Below are 16,243 nucleotides of genomic sequence, written 5' to 3'. Positions count from 1 at the left end.
ACAAACGTTAAAACCAAAAGACAATATTATGCTGTATAGCCAATGGCACATTTGAATGGAGGGAACATGCTCTATTTTCTCCCCCTAGCTGCTGACTCCTTGAGTTAATATGTCAGGGTTACTAGATACCAGGGATCAGCAGACAGAGGAGGAAGCTGGCAGCGGGGGAGGGAGAGAGAGGTGGGAGAGAGTGGGTGGGAAAACCCCATGACAAACTGATGGGGAAGGTATTTTTAAGCAGACATTTGAGATGCTTTAAATTCTGCCCCCCAGAATGACTATTTGCTGATGGAACTGGCTTTGGAGATCTTGATTTATCAATCCAGAATGAGGAAGAGGAATACTCTTTGGAGTAGTAGCCAGTCTCGGGCATCTGAGCTAGTCTCTTAATTAGAAACTTTGCTTCTAATGACAGCACTGGTCCAGTAGAAATTTCAGTGATGGTGGGAATGTTCTGTATCTGTGCTGCCCTGTTCTGACTGTTGCCACTGGCCATGTGCAGCCGTGGAGCACTTGAAATATGGCTCATGAAATGGAGGAACATGTTTCCATGTAGACAGCCACCCACAGTGACTAATGGCTCCTGTGTTGGATGGGGCAGCTCTAGTAACTAACCAGCTTGTCTTTTTTTCTGTTGATCCTGACATGGCTCAATACAGGCAAAGAGATGTAATTTTAGAGATGTATATGTATGTGTGCAATCAACTACCCGAACCGCAAAGACATAAGCGAGTGAATAGTTTTACCAATGGTTAAGCTGGTAAATCACAGAATTTCATAGCTAGAAGAGACCTTAGAACTTGTCCTTTCCAACAACTTCATCTAGGAGCAAGAGTGAGATAAGAACAAAGGCAAGATTAGAACTAGGTTTCCCCAGACCTGTTCTGGGGCTGTGCATGCTTGCAATGTGGCTTCACACACATAGAACTAAAGATGACACTTGTGACTCATTCACACTAAACTTGCATCCATACCGCTGAGCTAGGGTGCCCCACCCTACTCCTCCCACCCCACCTCGACCCTTCCCAGCCCTCACTGTTGAGCCTCATGAAAATACACCAAATGAGATGCTTGATGAACAATTTATTTTTAACAAAAAGTGACAAAGCCACTGTCTTTCAGCCACACGGTCTGTCTTCTGGTCCCAAGGGAAGAGGAGAACTGAATAATAAATCCTCTAGAGGACCTAGGATCAGGGACCCAAGAGATCTCTCATAAATTGCCTCTCCATTACAATTTAAATATATACACAATGAAGAACTCTAAATAAGATGCTGCTGCTGCCGCTAAGTCGCTTCAGTTGTGTCTGACTCTGTGTGACCCCATAGACGGCAGCCCACCAGGCTCCTCCATCCCTGGGATTCTCCAGGCAAGAAAACTGGAGTGGGTTTCCATGTCCTTCTCCAATGCATGCAAGTGAAAAGTGAAAGTGAAGTCGCTCAGTTGTGTCTGACTCTTCCAGACCCCATGGACTGCAGCCCACCAGACCCCTCTGTCCATGGGATTTTCCAGGCAAGAGTACTGGAGTGGGTTGCCATCGCCTTCTCCGCTAAATAAGATGAGGGAGAGCCTAATTTATTTTATAAACATCACTTTAAATCTCTTTGTGTACCTGAGCCATGAAATTAATTATGACTATGATGAAATATAGTCATCTTCAAACAGCTGAAGTTATTTGGGGGCTTTCCTGGTAGCTTACATGGTAAAGAATCTGCCTGCAATTCAGAAGACCAGGTTCGATCTCTGGGTCAGGAAGATCCCCTGGAGAAGGAAATGGCAACCCACTCCAGTATTCTTGCCTGGAGAATCCCATGGACGCAGGAACCTGGCAGGCTACAGTCCATGAGGTCACAAAGAATTGGATACAACTGAGCAACTAACACTTTCACTTTCATAATGAAATATGGCGGTGGTGGTTTAGTCGCTAAGTTGTGTCCAATCCTATGAAATACAGTCACCGCCAAACAGCTGGGGTTATATGGGGGCTTCCCTGGTAGCTCACATGCTAAAGAATCTGCCTGTAATGCAAGAGACCCAAGTTTGATCTCCGGATTGGGAAGATCCCCTGGAGAAGGAAATGGCAACCCACTCCAGTTTTCTTGCCTGGAGAATCCCATGGACTGAGGAGCCTGGGGGGCTACAGTTCATAAGGTTGAAAAAATTGGACACGACTGAATTGACTTACCGCACACCCACGCATGATGAAATAGGGGGAAAAAAAGGAGTTGTTTAAAACTGTAATGAATATGACCTGAGCTACCTTCTTCAGCAGTTTACTTTCCAAAGATGAGTACAGCAGAAGATTCCATAAATGTCAAGCCTTATGAAAAGGCAGGAGATGGCAAACCACAGTAAACTGGGTAATTCAGCAGAAAATGTCTGTGGGAGTCTCACTGTCAAGGATGCCTCTTTGTTCTAAAACAACCAACACAGTTTAAGTCCTTGAGTGGTACAAACATTGGGAAAACCCACCCTCAGATGGAACTATGAAATTGCAAAGATCAGAGATATTATAGACATTGTTTTTTTCTGGTGTGAATTTGGGGTTTTTGAAAAGGCCCATTTCTTACAACTCTTCTCCTGAAATGTAAAGAGCAAAGCTTCCACCTGATTACCAAGGGAGACCATTCTAAGAACTTTCACGTTTGCTGTGATTTCATTTGAGTAAGAGCGCACTCTGGGGAAGTTCCAGATTCACTTATTGACATTGAATGTTCCTTTCTTTTGTTCAGGGTCTTTTCTGAGTGGGACCTGAAGCCTATGGCAACTGACACATCTAGCCTGTGAATTAATTTCTGCTGACTGTAAACATACACGAGATCAAAGTGACATCCTAAGCTCCTCTCCAGCCTCAGGATGTCTGAGGAGGATGGCGCTTTGTCAATAATCTATACACACGTCAGTTATCACGGGCCCTGCATGAATAATTAAAGATGGGGGGGAGAGCAGCAACTAATATTTACCAAATGTTTTTCTATGTGACAGGCACTTTTCAACCATTATCTCTTACAATCCTTTGAGATAGATGGTATTATTATCATTTTCATTGATAAAGAAGTTGAGGCAAAAAGAAGTAACTTGCTCCAGGGCATGAAGCAACCAGGTGATGGTCAATATTTGCATCCAGATTATCTGGCTCAGGGCTTTCTCAGGTGGTGCAGTGGTAAAGAACCTTCCTGCTAATGCAGGAGATGCAAGGGACATGGGTTCAATCCCTGGGTCGGGAAGATTTCCCTGGAGAAGGGCATGACAACCCCATCCAGTATTCTTGCCTAGAGAATCCCATGGACAGAGGAGCCTGGCAGGCTAAGGCCCCTGGGGTTGCAAAGAGTCAGACACAACTTAGTGACTAAGCACACAGCACCTATCTGGCTCAGACCCTGAACTCTTAACACTTCTTTTAGTCTGCTGTCTTTTGAAGGAAAGGGGAGTAGAGAGAGACCCAGACCAATTGGAGTCCGCTGCTTTGTGATAGATGATTTCTGATCTGTGCTCCACCCCCTAATCTCCCAGGTGACAGATGTGTCTGCAGGAAGTTGACGGGGATATTTGCCTTCAACAGTTTTCACTCCTTATTTCACCTCCTTTCTGTCACCCCCATCTTCATGCCTGACCCCTACTCTGTGGTCTGTTCTTCCTGGCCCTCTGTGCTGTGCTGTGCTGAGTTACTCAGTTGTGTCCAACTCTTTGCAACCCCATGGACTGTAGCCCGGCAGGCTCCTGTGTCCATGGGATTCTCCAGGAAAGAATAGTGGAGTGAGTTGCCATACCCTTCCTCCAGGGGACCTTCCCAACCCAGGGATTGAACCCAGGTCTCCCACATTGCAGGTGGATTCTTTACCAGCTGAGCCACCAGGGAAGCCCTGGGTTCAGTACAGAAAGTGAGTGCTAACTGACTCAAGTTTTCTCCTTTAAGGTTACTGTAGGTCCTCTGAGGCCAGGATACCTTTACTCCCCCCTCCCCACCCTGTGTGTCTTGGTTGAGGGGGTGGCGCTTTGTTGCTCCACTGCTTTCCCCTGGGCTCGACTCCCACAAAAGTGCTCACCCTGTGAGGTCAGGCCAGGGAGGTTGTGAGACGTGGGCAGCTCTGGTCATCCATGATTACAATTTCCTTGGGAAAGCCAAACCTTTGTGTTACTACACTTTTACTCTTTGAAGTATCCAGGAATGATATTATTTTATTTTTCTTCCAGTTTTATTGAGATGTAATTGACATGGTGCTGTGTGTAAGTTTCGTGAACATCCATCATCTCAAATAGAAGCAACATGAAAGAAATAGAAAAATATATATATATTTTTCCCTGAGATGCGAACTCTTCAGATTTTCTCTCTTAGCCACTTTCCCATGTAACATACAGTAGTGTTAGCTGTCTTTATCATGCTGCACATTAACATATCTAGAATTTATACCTGGGAGTTTGTACCTTTTGACTGCCTTCATCCAGTTTCCCATCCTCCACCCCTACCTCTGGTAACCACAGATCTGATCTTTTTTCTATGAATTTGTTTGTTTTTGAAGTATAATTGACCTGCAACACTACATTAGCCCTGGATGCACAACATAGCAATCCGATATTTCTCTGCATTTCAGAATGAGCTCCATGGTAAGTCTAGGTGTTGTGTCATCATACACAGATAGTATGTCATCACTGACTATAACCCCACACTGTACAGTTCATACTCATGACTCATTTATTTTCTAACTGAAAGTCTGTACCTCTTAATATCTCCTATCTTTTTCTCTCATACACCTACCCCTCTCCCCTCTGGCAATCACCTGTTTGTTCTCTATATGGATAACTCTGTTTCTGTTCAGTCATGTTTGTTCTTTTCTTTTTTTTTTTAGATTCCACATTTAAGTGCAAAAATACAATATTTGTTTTTCTCTGTCTGACTTATTACACTTAGCATACACTTTAGTACCCTCAAAGTCCATCCATGTTGTCACAAATGGCAAGATTTCATTCTTTTTACGGCTGAGTAATGTTCCACTATATGCATGCGTGCTCAGTCGTGTCCAACTGTTTGTGACTCCATGGACTGTAGCCTGCCAGGCTCCTCTGTCCATGGGATTTCCCAGGCAAGAATACTGGAATGGGTTGCCATTTCCTTCTCCAGGGGATCTTCCCAACTCAGGGATTGAACTTGGGTCTCTTGCATTGCAGGCAAATTCTTTACTATCTGAGCCACCAGAGGACTTCGTTCCATTATGTATGCGTGTATAAATACACAAGTACATACACACATATATGTATACCGATTATCTGTTGATGGGCATTTAGGTTGCTTCCGTATCTTGGCTATTGTGAATGATACTGCAGTGAACATAGAGTTGTAGATATCTTTTCCAGTTAGTGTTTTCCTTTTCTTTGGATAAATACCCAGGAGTTGAATTACTGGATCATATGATAGTTCTGTTTTTAATTGTTTGAGGCATCCTACGGTTTTTCAAGGGCTATCTTAGAATTACCACAAAATTTGCTTTTGAAATATGCCCTCTTCAGCTTTAATCATGTGTTGGGGAAAAGATAATCCAAATGTCAAAGCATTTTCCAGATAGATGGACCTGGCAGTTCACATTTGGGTGCTGATCCACGTAGCATGTGATTTGATGGTGATAACTTAGCCAGGAACAGACTGTAATATTGTAGGGTAATTGCCACATGCATATGTGCCTTAGTGAATTTGACAATAAAGGTCAAAAAGGAAAAAAAAAAAAAGGTGGTGTAGGGGAGTGCAGAATGGCAGTATGACACTGCCAGCGGTGTTGTCTGTCTGTCCACTCAGCAAGGCTGAGACAGGCAGCAGAAGTCTGTCCTTCTCTTGGGGGTCTCAGCTGCCACATGCCTTGGTGATCTGATCTCTGTCACTCTGGTATTTAAACAGATGGACTCCCCACAAGTGCTCACAGGTAAACGCTGAGGAAGCAGAGATCTGTCCAGAATTGAGGAGAATCTGGACGTACTGGACCTGGGAGAAATGCCTTCCAGCATGGCGGCTTCAAGAGCTTTCGAGGGTCCTTCTGAAAATCTGTGACTTTGCCCTGACAGTTAGAGAGGGGGGTCTCCACTGGGTGATAAGGGCTGTGTCACATCCTGGTAATAATAACTATCGCCTGCTAGGAAGCCACTGCATTCCCAGCTTCTTTCTTTCAGTAAGCATGGTGTCAGGTCCAAACAGTGCACACCAGGCAGGACACGGGCTGGTCCTTCCAAGCTGAGCCCAGCTATGCCATTGTCCCTGGAAGCAGGTGCCAAGCCATAGGCACCCTGTGGACGCCCCATCTGTGGCAGAGAGCAGTGGGCCTCGCTTCTGTGGCCTGGGCTTCCATACCATCGACCCCTTAGCTGATTTCACGTCAGGACTGACTTTCTCCATAGAGTGGCTCCTGGCAAGGTTGACTTCACAACTGCAGCAAAGAGAACTCTTTGCAGTTTTAGTATCGCTTCTGGGGAGCCAATGCCATTCGCCTCGCTGACCTGGTTTGGGTCGCAGGCCCATCCTCACACCAGTCCCTGCAGCGAGGAGAATGGATGCTCTGGTTGGCCAGTCCTGCAGCTGCAGAGCTGGGATCCCTTCAGCACTCTCTAAAAACAAAGCCACGGGATAGGGGTGAGGAAAGTGCTCAGGGGTGATCACATTGAAGAAAGGACTGGGAATGCTCACTGCAGACACAGCCCCGGTCCCCCTCTTCTCATCCCCAGTCGCTTCCACCTCTCCTGTCACTGCCATCTGGTCTCCCCTTCCATCCTCCTCCCCTCACCCTCCCAGATTCTAGTACCTCATGGCTTTGCTGCCTCCCAACTTCCACACAGGGGATGAGATGGTTAGACAGCATCACTGAGTCAGTGGACATGAATTTGAGCAGAATCTGGAAGATGGTGGAGGACAGAGGAGCCTGGTGTGATGCAGTCACGCAGAGTCAGATATGACTTAGCGACTGAACAGCAACAAACTTCCACACCTTCATGCCTTCTGTTTACTTCCTTCTCCGGCTCTCTGCCCATCCCTTCTCACTCCACTGTTTGTTGTTGTTCAGTTGCTCAGTCATGTCTGACTCTTTGTGACTCCATGGAGTGCACACGCCAGGCTTCTCTGTCCTTCACCAACTCCCAGAGCTTGCTCAAACTCATGTCCATTGAGTCAGTGATGCCATTCAGCCATTTCACGGTCTGTCACCCCCTTCTCCTCCTGCCTTCAATCTTTCCCAGCATCATGGTCTTTTCTAATGAGTCAGCTCTTCGCATCAGGTGGCCAAAGTACTGGAGCTTCAGCTTCAGCATCAGTCCTTCCAATGAATATTCAGGTTGATTTCCTTTAGGACTGACTGGTTTGATCTGTAGTTATGTCTTTTTTTTTTAACAGCCCACACTGTAGTTCCCTGCAAGTTACCTGTTTGGGTTTGTTAGCATCTCATCCAGTGGGTCTGTACAAAGCAGTATTGTCATATCAGGACACCCCATAGCCACCAAGCAGCCCACAGCTCATTTCCTTCAGGTCAGACCCCTTTCCCTGGAATCTTCAGCCAAGATGACAGAGCTGTGCTGTGTTACAGAGCAAGAGTCCTCGGTAGAAGGCACAGTCTTTGACTTTTTATACTCAGCACAGTGATCAGAGCTTTGTGGCTAAAGATTACATTCAGTATTTCCCCCTACCATGGTTTCTAGTATACACTGTATGAACCTAAAACAGTATTGGCTGTAAAGAGTGGGTTTTGGTTTTTTTTCTTGACATTCTAGGTGATACCACTGTTGGGTATAAGTGTCCAAATGGAAACTAGAAACCTACTATCTCAATGACGAAAGGAAAATGGGTTTGATAAGAAAAGGTGAAAGGGGTTGAGAGGGGCTGAAAGGTGACTACATGATGCTTTTAGGAAAATGAAGGTTAAAAAAGACATTGCTCAGCTATTCCATATGTACAGGGAGTGCAGAGCTTGGCGGTTGGGTTTCCGTAGCGGCAAGAAGCAACCTTATCAAACCACAGATTGCAGTCCTGGGAGAAGCTTCTAAAAGCTTCTAAGAGCATGTTCTTAGATGAGGGGGTGGAGTCAAGGGGTTCAAATTTAGAGTTTTATAGCTTGAGTTCTAAAATATAATAAAAGTGGGAAGCCCAATGCTTCTAAAGGAAATCAACCCCGAATATTCTATTGGAAGGACTGATGCTGAAGCTGAAGCTCCAATACTTTGGCCACCTGATGCAAAGAGCTGACTCATTAGAAAAGACCCTGATGCTGGGAAAGACTGAAGGCAAAAGAAGCAGGGACCAGAAGAGAATGAGATGGTTGGATGGCATCACTGACTCGAAGGACATGAATTTGAGCAAACTCTGGGAGATAGTGAAGGACAGGGAAGCCTGACGTGCTGCAGTTCTTGGGGTCGCAGAGTCAGACACAATTTAGCGACTGAACAGCAACAATATTTCTCTGATTTTATTTGAATGGAAGAGACTTCATGGTATCTGTTGAAACCATTCCTCCCACCCCACAGTGATTGCTTGTGGCCCAGAATCAGAGGGAGGCACAAGCCCTGAATTTAAGGAAGCCCTCCTTCTCCCTCTCAAGTGCCAGCCCTGCACTTGCTTCACAGCAAGTACCTCCTTAAATTTTGTGTCCTGGGCTCCTCCTGCCTGTCTTATGGGCATCCTGACCCTCTTCATGGTAGAATGTTGGTTTCATTTTTCTAAAAGCGAAAATTTTTGGTAATTCAGATGAGATCAATCACTTTATCCTTTTTATGATGCAGGTGAGTGGACTTGAACTAAACAGTGAGTTTTGTTTGTAAGTGTGTGAGATAGAGAGGGTCAAAATGCAGATTTTTCTACATGTAAAAAGAAAATCTTGATTTTATGTTGTCTTACTTTTTTTTTAATCCCTGTGGACTATCAAAACACCTCCTGTCCTGGCTAGATCCATCCCCAGGGCTGCCAGGTGGCTGCTCTGAGCATTTTCGCATCGGCAATCTGTTTCCTGTGGCCCAAGCTCTTCTCCAGACATCTCATGTTCACCTGTCTTATTAATAATTGGCTGCAACCTTTTCAATTTTCCCCTCTAACAGGCTCTCAGAGTTGTGTTACTTATCACTTTATGAGTTCATCTAGATTTTTATGAGTCCTCTAATGCCTTCAGGTAAATTGAAGAATCACCTGAGTAACTTGATGCTGATGAGGGAGGCTTGGAGGCCAGCATGGACCTACAGGCGGGGCCAGGGTGTTCTCTGGACACCTGACTTCATTATCTCTAGGCTGCTTTGCAGAATTGCAACATGTGTGGCTTTCCCCCAGCAGTAAAAAAAAAAAGTCCTGCGAACAACTCAGAGTCTCCCCCACAAAGCAATGAGATCACATTACCGCTCTTTTATACGTTGTCTGCGTGGCACCATATTCATTCATTGATTCACCCTTCTACTTCCTAAGATGCCTTTTTCTGAGTTCAGTGTACCTCCTAATTTTAAGCATGGAATTTCTTCTCATCTTCTAGGAAAATATTCCAAGCTTCTTGCCCCGATAGAAATAGTTACCTATATTCAAGAAATTTTTATTCATACCTTTATTCTTGGAGGGAAAATCCCTAGGAACTCTGACTTTGAGGTGTCTATTTTCCAGATTATTGAAAAATAGCTGCTTTTTGATTAGCAGTTATGAATCAATGTGAAAAGTATCAAGTGTCAGGGTCGCAGCTGTGGGCTGAGGTGTTGGGAAGAGAAAGGTACTTTCCCTCCCTGGGGTTTTGCTTCAGTTAGAGAGATGCTGGACAAATCATCTGGGGGCTAGTTGGCTAGGTGGTTGGATTCCCAGGGGCAGTACCCTGATGAGTCCCCAGTCTGGTCCCAGGCTTCTCAGGGCAAGAAATGATTAGTTAGATCACCCGGAGTAGTGGGCTTAGAACTGCCTCTTAAAAAAAAAAATTATTTATTTTATTTTTGGCTGTGCTGGGTCTTTGTTGCTCTGCGTGGGCATTCTCTAGTTGTGGTGTGCGGGCTTCTCATTGCAGTGGCTTCTCTTGTTGTGGAGCACAGTCTCTAGCACGTGCGGGCTTCAGCAGTTGCAGCACATGGGCTCAGTAGTTGGGGCCCACGGGCTTAGTTGCTCCAAGCCATGTGGAATCTTCCCGGATTGGGGATCGAACCCATGTTTCCTATACTGGCAGGCAGATGGGAAGCCCTAGAACTAACTTCCTCTTGCTTAACCAAAACTCACATGAAACTGACATGTCAACCCAGAGTTTAGCTAATTCATATTTAATGCAAAGCATGCCAACCACATGGTCAAGAATATGTACAACATGAGGCTCCGACGTCTGTCCTTCTTGCTTTGATCCCCAATGGTAGGGCATCGATCCCTGAGCGCATAATATTACTCATCGGTTAAGTCATCTTCTTCCCGCTTTCTCTCAACAATACTAAGGAGACAGTGACAATTTCTGGATCTAAAAGTCCCTGTGATGATCGTTTCAACTTGGTAGAGGACTTCCTTGAGACTGGTCTTCTTCGGTGACTTGATGTTACCTTCCTGAGAATTGGGCTTGTCACTTTGAGGGACTGGGCCTGTCAACTTTCTGTAAGCCGCACGTTCACTGGCCACCCTTGAGAACCTGTCATTTCTACAGACAGCTGATCGCACCTTGAGAACTGAGGTTCCCTGTGTCGCAGGGGGCCTTCCTGAAGGGCTGAGCTGGTCTTGATGTCACCTGCACGTACAGGCAATTTTTACAACTGCCACACAAAAGAGAAGAAATCATACACACATGTATATGTATGGCTGAGTCCCTTCACCGTCCACCTGAAACTATCATAACATTGTTAATCAGATATACCCCAATACAAAATAAAAAGTTAAAAAAAAAGAAACCAGAGCAAACTAAGGTTCACTTTGCCCACCTTTGCTGAATTTCAAAATCATTTAAGTATAACAGCAAATGCACATTGCACAGAAGCTCAAGATTCACAAATACCACCCTCAACACACACATACACACACACACACTTCAACATATGAAAGACTAAGTGAACCAGTGAAAACAAAATTGTGTACTTAAAAACACTGATAGTGCATATAATCTCTCTCCCCTATGTTTTCACAGTCAGGTTTGGATACTTGATGACAAAGTTCTCCAAAAAATCTCAATTTAGTCTGAATATTTCTATTAAAAACCCATCTGATAGAAAGATGACGTCTCACTTTAGGCTTTAAGTAACATGGCAACATGCATATCAATGCCAGTATGTGTGGGTAGACTTTTCTTGTTAAAACTCTCACAACAGGCAGAGATGATTGATAATAAGATCAACTCTAGGTTCTCTGCAGCTCACCTTCTCATCCCCTCCCCCTGCAAGGCACAGGTTGGCTTTCTTTCACAAACACAAAGACTCAAGAGTGAAAAAAAAAACCAGCATTGGTTAGTCAGAACACTCTCCCCACTGGAAAACCACCAGTGGAGGGGCCAGGAAATGACAATTTTCAGCCCCCTGTGGTACATGAATTATAAACCATACACAGTGTCATGTGAAACCAGGGAAATTCATATATTGCAGGAAAATCTCCCCCTCCTCCGGACTTATGTTTTGTTCCCTGTGAATCGAATTCCTGTATTTTCCTAGGGAGCATCTATGGTTCCCGCCGGAAGGAAACAGAAAACTTCAATTCTCTGAAGGGAAGTACCACATGTGCACGGTACAGGGCTTGGCTGGAACCCGGGTGCACTTCCTCAGGGGGACCTGCAGGTTTTTCTCAGGTGTGAAAGCAGCAAAAAGATAAACCAATGGCATCTTCCTCGTGACAAAAAAGCCGGTTCCTTACTGTCTGCAGAAACAGTGAACTCTTAATATTGAAGGGACTCCAGCAATTTTAGAATGAAGCAGCCCCTCCTCTTTGAATTTAGCTTTTCTCTTGGGTGAGGGCTTCTGATGATTTCTTCAAAAATTTAAAAGTACGCTAAGTCCCTTACATACGACCAAGTTGCGTTCCAAGAGCATGTTTGTAAGTCCAGTTTGTTTTTAAGTCCAACAAAGTTAGCCTAGATACCCAATTAACACAATCAGCTATACAGTACTGTACTGTAATAGCTTTATAATATTTTTCACACAAATAATACATAAAAAAATAAACATTTTTTCATCTTACAGTACAGTACCTTGAAAAGTACAGTAGTACAGTACAATAGCTGGCATACAGGGGAACATTCACATCTTTGAAAGTTCATATGCAGGGGACTTACTGTACAGTTGTCCCTTGGTATCTGAGGGGGCTGGTCTCAGTGTGTCTAAGGATGCTCAAGCCCTTTATATAAAACAGCACACACACATACACGCACATCCTCCTTTAAACTTCTCTAGAGTAGTTATAGGGGTTCCCTCATGGCTCAGATGGTAAAGCATCTGCCTGCAATGTAGGAGACCTGGGTTCAATCCCTGGGTTGGGAAGATTCCCTGGAGAAGGGCATGGCAATCCACTCCAGTATTGTTGCCTAGAGAATCCCCATGGACAGAGGGGACATGGGGTCGCAAAGAGTCGGACATGACTAAGTGATGAAAGCACCGTAGAGTAGTTATAATACCTAATACAATGTAAATACTATGTAAATAGCTGCCTACATGGAACAAATTCAAGTTTTGCTTTTTAAAACTTTCTGGAATTCTTTTTTCCCCTGAATATTTTTGATTTGAGGTTGGTGGACTCTGAGGACCCAGAACCCGTGCACTAGAAGAACAGGTCACTGGGTTTGTGGCTCCATTTGTCTCCTACTGTTGTGAAATAAAACCACATTCTGCTGGTTTCCATAGGTAAGAGAAGAAATGACTGGATGGAACGCCCATCAGCCTGTGCGATTTGAAGAGACATAGTCTGAATCCTCAAGTACTTTGAAAACTTCAAAAAATTAGAATAGCAGGAAATACTGCATCAGAAGCCACAGAACACCTTAATATTAACCTGTGTGGTTGGTGTAAGTGTGCATGATGATGGATTCATCTCTGATGTATTTGGAGATAGTGCCCTTCTGTAAATGTAAACATTTCCGAGTCCCTCTTCTATAGAATCCAGCTTGGTCTTAACAGTTCTTCACGGTCAAGTGTGTTCGTCATTTTGTTTTTCGGTTTCAATTGAAGTTCGTAAACTGAAACAGCCATCACCCCATTTCAGCTATAGGACTTTTGGGAAGTTATTCATACCCTGCACTTCTTCGTGTACAAAGTGAGGATAATAATAGTATCTTCCTGTGAGAGTGCTTCTCTACTGATTAATTTAACGAATAACATTGCGCATCCCGGAAGTATCAGAATGGGTCTGAGAGCAACACTGAACATGTGTCCCATCCACCCTGCTGGGTTTTGTTGCTCAGGGAGAAAAATGAATAAGTAAGCAAACAAACAAAAAAAAGCAATTGATGTTAAGAGTGATGAAGGAAAACAGGGTGATTTGTTTGAAAGAAGGTCTCTGTGAGGTGGGGACATTTGAAGAGTGAAAAAAATTAGCTAGGCAAAGACTGGATGTTCCAGGTGGTGGGCGGAGCATGTGCAAGGGCCCTGGGGTACGGATGCTTTTGAAGGTTGAAGAAACAGAACACCACCCTCTGGTTTGGAGGACAGTGCTGGGGGCCACGGGAAGCACTCAGAGGTCAGTTCTGGAGCACTCTGGGAGGCCTCTGGAGGACTTACTCAAGAGCCGCACTTGACCTCACTCATATTTTAAAAAGCCCTGGAGGAGGAAATAGCAACCCACTCCAGTATTCTTGCCTAGGAAATCCCATGGACAGAGGAACCTGGCAGGCTACAGTCCATGGGATTGCAAAGAGTCGGACACAACTGAGTGACTGAGCACGCATGAGCACATTTTAGAAGGCGCTCTCTGGCTGCTGCTGTGTGAAGTGAAGACTGGGCAAGGAGTGGAAGCCAGAGTTTCCTTTCTAAGTGTTAAATGAGATAATGAATGTTTGGCAGTTGGTGCAATACTTGACACAAAGTAACTGTCCAGTTGACGTGACCGATTGCTATTAGCAATTATTACCAGTGTTAATAGCAATAATGCTTCAGTTTGACATCATAGTCTGATGCTATACATTCAAATGTACACCTGAAATTAAATGTCCTCTTTGATTTTAGTCACTACCATGCCAAAAAGAATTAGGTCAGGAGTTGGGCCATGAGTTTATCCACCTAGCTGAGTCTCAAAGCCAACTTTGATTGCTAAACTGTTTATGATTTTCCATATAATTAGCTGCATGTGTTGAAGGTCAACTTTTTAAGAAGAAAGTTTGCGAAACATTTTTCACTAATTAAATTACCATACCAACCTATAAAAGAAGCCACTTGTTGAAAACACTTTATTTTTCAGAAACACAAACTGACTCCTATGAGGTCTACTTCTGACCTGAGGGCTTCCCTTGTGGCTCAGCTGGTAAAGAATCTGCCTGCAATGCGTAAGACTCCAGTTCGATCCCTGGGTTGGGAAGATCCCCTGGAGAAGGGAAAGGCTACCCACTCCAGTATTCTGGCCTGGAGAATTCCATGGACTGTATAGTTCATGGGATCGAAAAGCGTCGGACACGACTGAGTGAGTTTCATTTTCACTTTCTGACTTGAACGAGGATATGAGTGGGGAGAATGTGTGTTTGGAGAACCAGCCTCTCTGCGCTACATCTCCAGCTTCAGGAAAGGGCCTGTGTTGGCTGCAGAAAATCAGGATGTGTGTTCTCCATTCAATTTGCTCTCTAGTGGGCTTCTAGTGCCCGTGGCCATCTCTTATCCTCTGGGCTTCCCAGGTGGTTCACTGGTAAAGAATCTGCCTGCCAATGCAGGAGATGCAGGTTTGATCCCTGGATCAGAAAGATTCCTTGGACAAAGAAATGGCAACCCACTCTTGCCTGGAAATCCCATGGACAGAGGAGTCTGGTGGACTATAATCCTTGGGGGTCCCAAAGAGTGGTACAAGCCTGAGCGTGAATAATGACGGCCATCTTCTCACCTTCTGGGCGTGGGCAGGACTGGTGAGCTTGGAGTAACACTGTGGACCCTCGCAGGCCTCTGGAAGGCTCAGTCTTATATCTATCAAATGGTGTGGTAAGTGTCCTCTTTTTAAGGCTGTGAAGATTGAGACAGAGAATTCATCAAAGTGCTTCCATAGCGTCTGACCCATAAAAAGAGTTCAACAACTAACGGTGGAGGCAATTATTGTTATTTGAAGACCAAAGTCCCGATACCCTTATTCCACTGGTTTAATTCCAGATAAAAAGGATGGTTCTAGTTTTCAAAGTAGCACTGCTTTGGCTATTAGAAAATTTTCGTGATGACCTTTGACATTTTATCTCTGACCCTAATTTGACCTCTGAGCTAAGAGGAGACCTGGAACGGAGCCTCCGGGGAACTGGTTCCAAGCTGTCCAATCTAGAGTCACGGACTCAGCTTTGTGGGAGGCGGTCTCCAAACCTGGCTGGAAATCGCACTTGTAACCTGGGAGTTTGATAAGCCGAGGGGCCGAGGTTTCAGTTACCCGGCTCCTCCGTTTTCCTAACCGGCAGTAATTACCTCCGCAGTGCTCCGATGCCAAACAAAGATGCCGCTCGAGAGCGATTTTCTCAGGCACAGGTGCCAGCTGGTACCTCGCCGGGCAGCTGACCGCCTGCCCGGGCGCTCCCAGGCGCGTTCCCGTTCCCGGGGCCCAGCCCCTGCCCACCGGAGCCAAACAAAGGCAGCCCGGCCTCCCCGTCCACCCCGCCCTTCCCCCTGCGGCCTGGAGGAGCCTTGTCCCTCCTTCCAGCCCTCCCCCCTCCCCCGCCCTTCCCTAGCCCTTCCCCTGCTGCCCTCCCTCCCTCCCACTGGTGGTTTCTTCCTGCAGCAGAAATCCAGGAAGCCGCCCCCCATGTTTCCTCTGCCCGCAATTTTCTCCAGGGCCTAACTCACACCCGACTCGGCTTGATCTGGGGTTCCCTTTTCTCTGCCCCAGGAGAACCCCAACTCTGGGAGTGAGAGCTTGCTAGAGAAGGTGGCTTATTTTTGAGTGTCATAATTGACCTTTCATCAGCATCATCAAAAAAAAAAAAAGCATATTTGGAAGACAAATTACAGAAGAACAACTGTGAGGCTTGTGTGTGTCTCTGTGTCGTACACACACACACACACACACACAAAGCCCCTTTACACGTTGGTCAATAGAGCTGCAAAATGAGTGGTTTTTCGGTAACTTTAATCTCCTAATTCATTGTGTCTGCGGTGCGGGTTGCAGAGCTGAAAGGGTGTAACAGCAGGCCGG

The 16,243-nt window shown here is 45.3% G+C and overlaps 1 long non-coding RNA gene across 1 annotated transcript; it reads right to left on the bottom strand.

Annotated features, from left to right (window-relative positions):
* Positions 1–8,418: 8,418 nt before the first annotated feature.
* On the bottom strand, positions 8,419–15,748 carry LOC145511311 (uncharacterized). The gene is made up of 3 exons (XR_014057782.1): positions 15,520–15,748; positions 14,960–15,075; positions 8,419–10,713 (listed from the first exon to the last, which is right to left on the bottom strand). It is a non-coding gene; the product is annotated as an uncharacterized LOC145511311 (long non-coding RNA).
* Between the last annotated feature and the right edge of the window lie 495 nt (positions 15,749–16,243).

Source organism: Giraffa tippelskirchi, chromosome 6 (assembly GCF_054371585.1).
Source record: "Giraffa tippelskirchi isolate mGirTip1 chromosome 6, T2T-mGirTip1v1.2.pri, whole genome shotgun sequence".
NCBI classification, from domain to species: domain Eukaryota; kingdom Metazoa; phylum Chordata; class Mammalia; order Artiodactyla; family Giraffidae; genus Giraffa; species Giraffa tippelskirchi.
The sequence above is the reverse complement of the archived record's forward strand: the minus strand, read 5'-3'. Positions and strand labels throughout refer to the sequence as shown.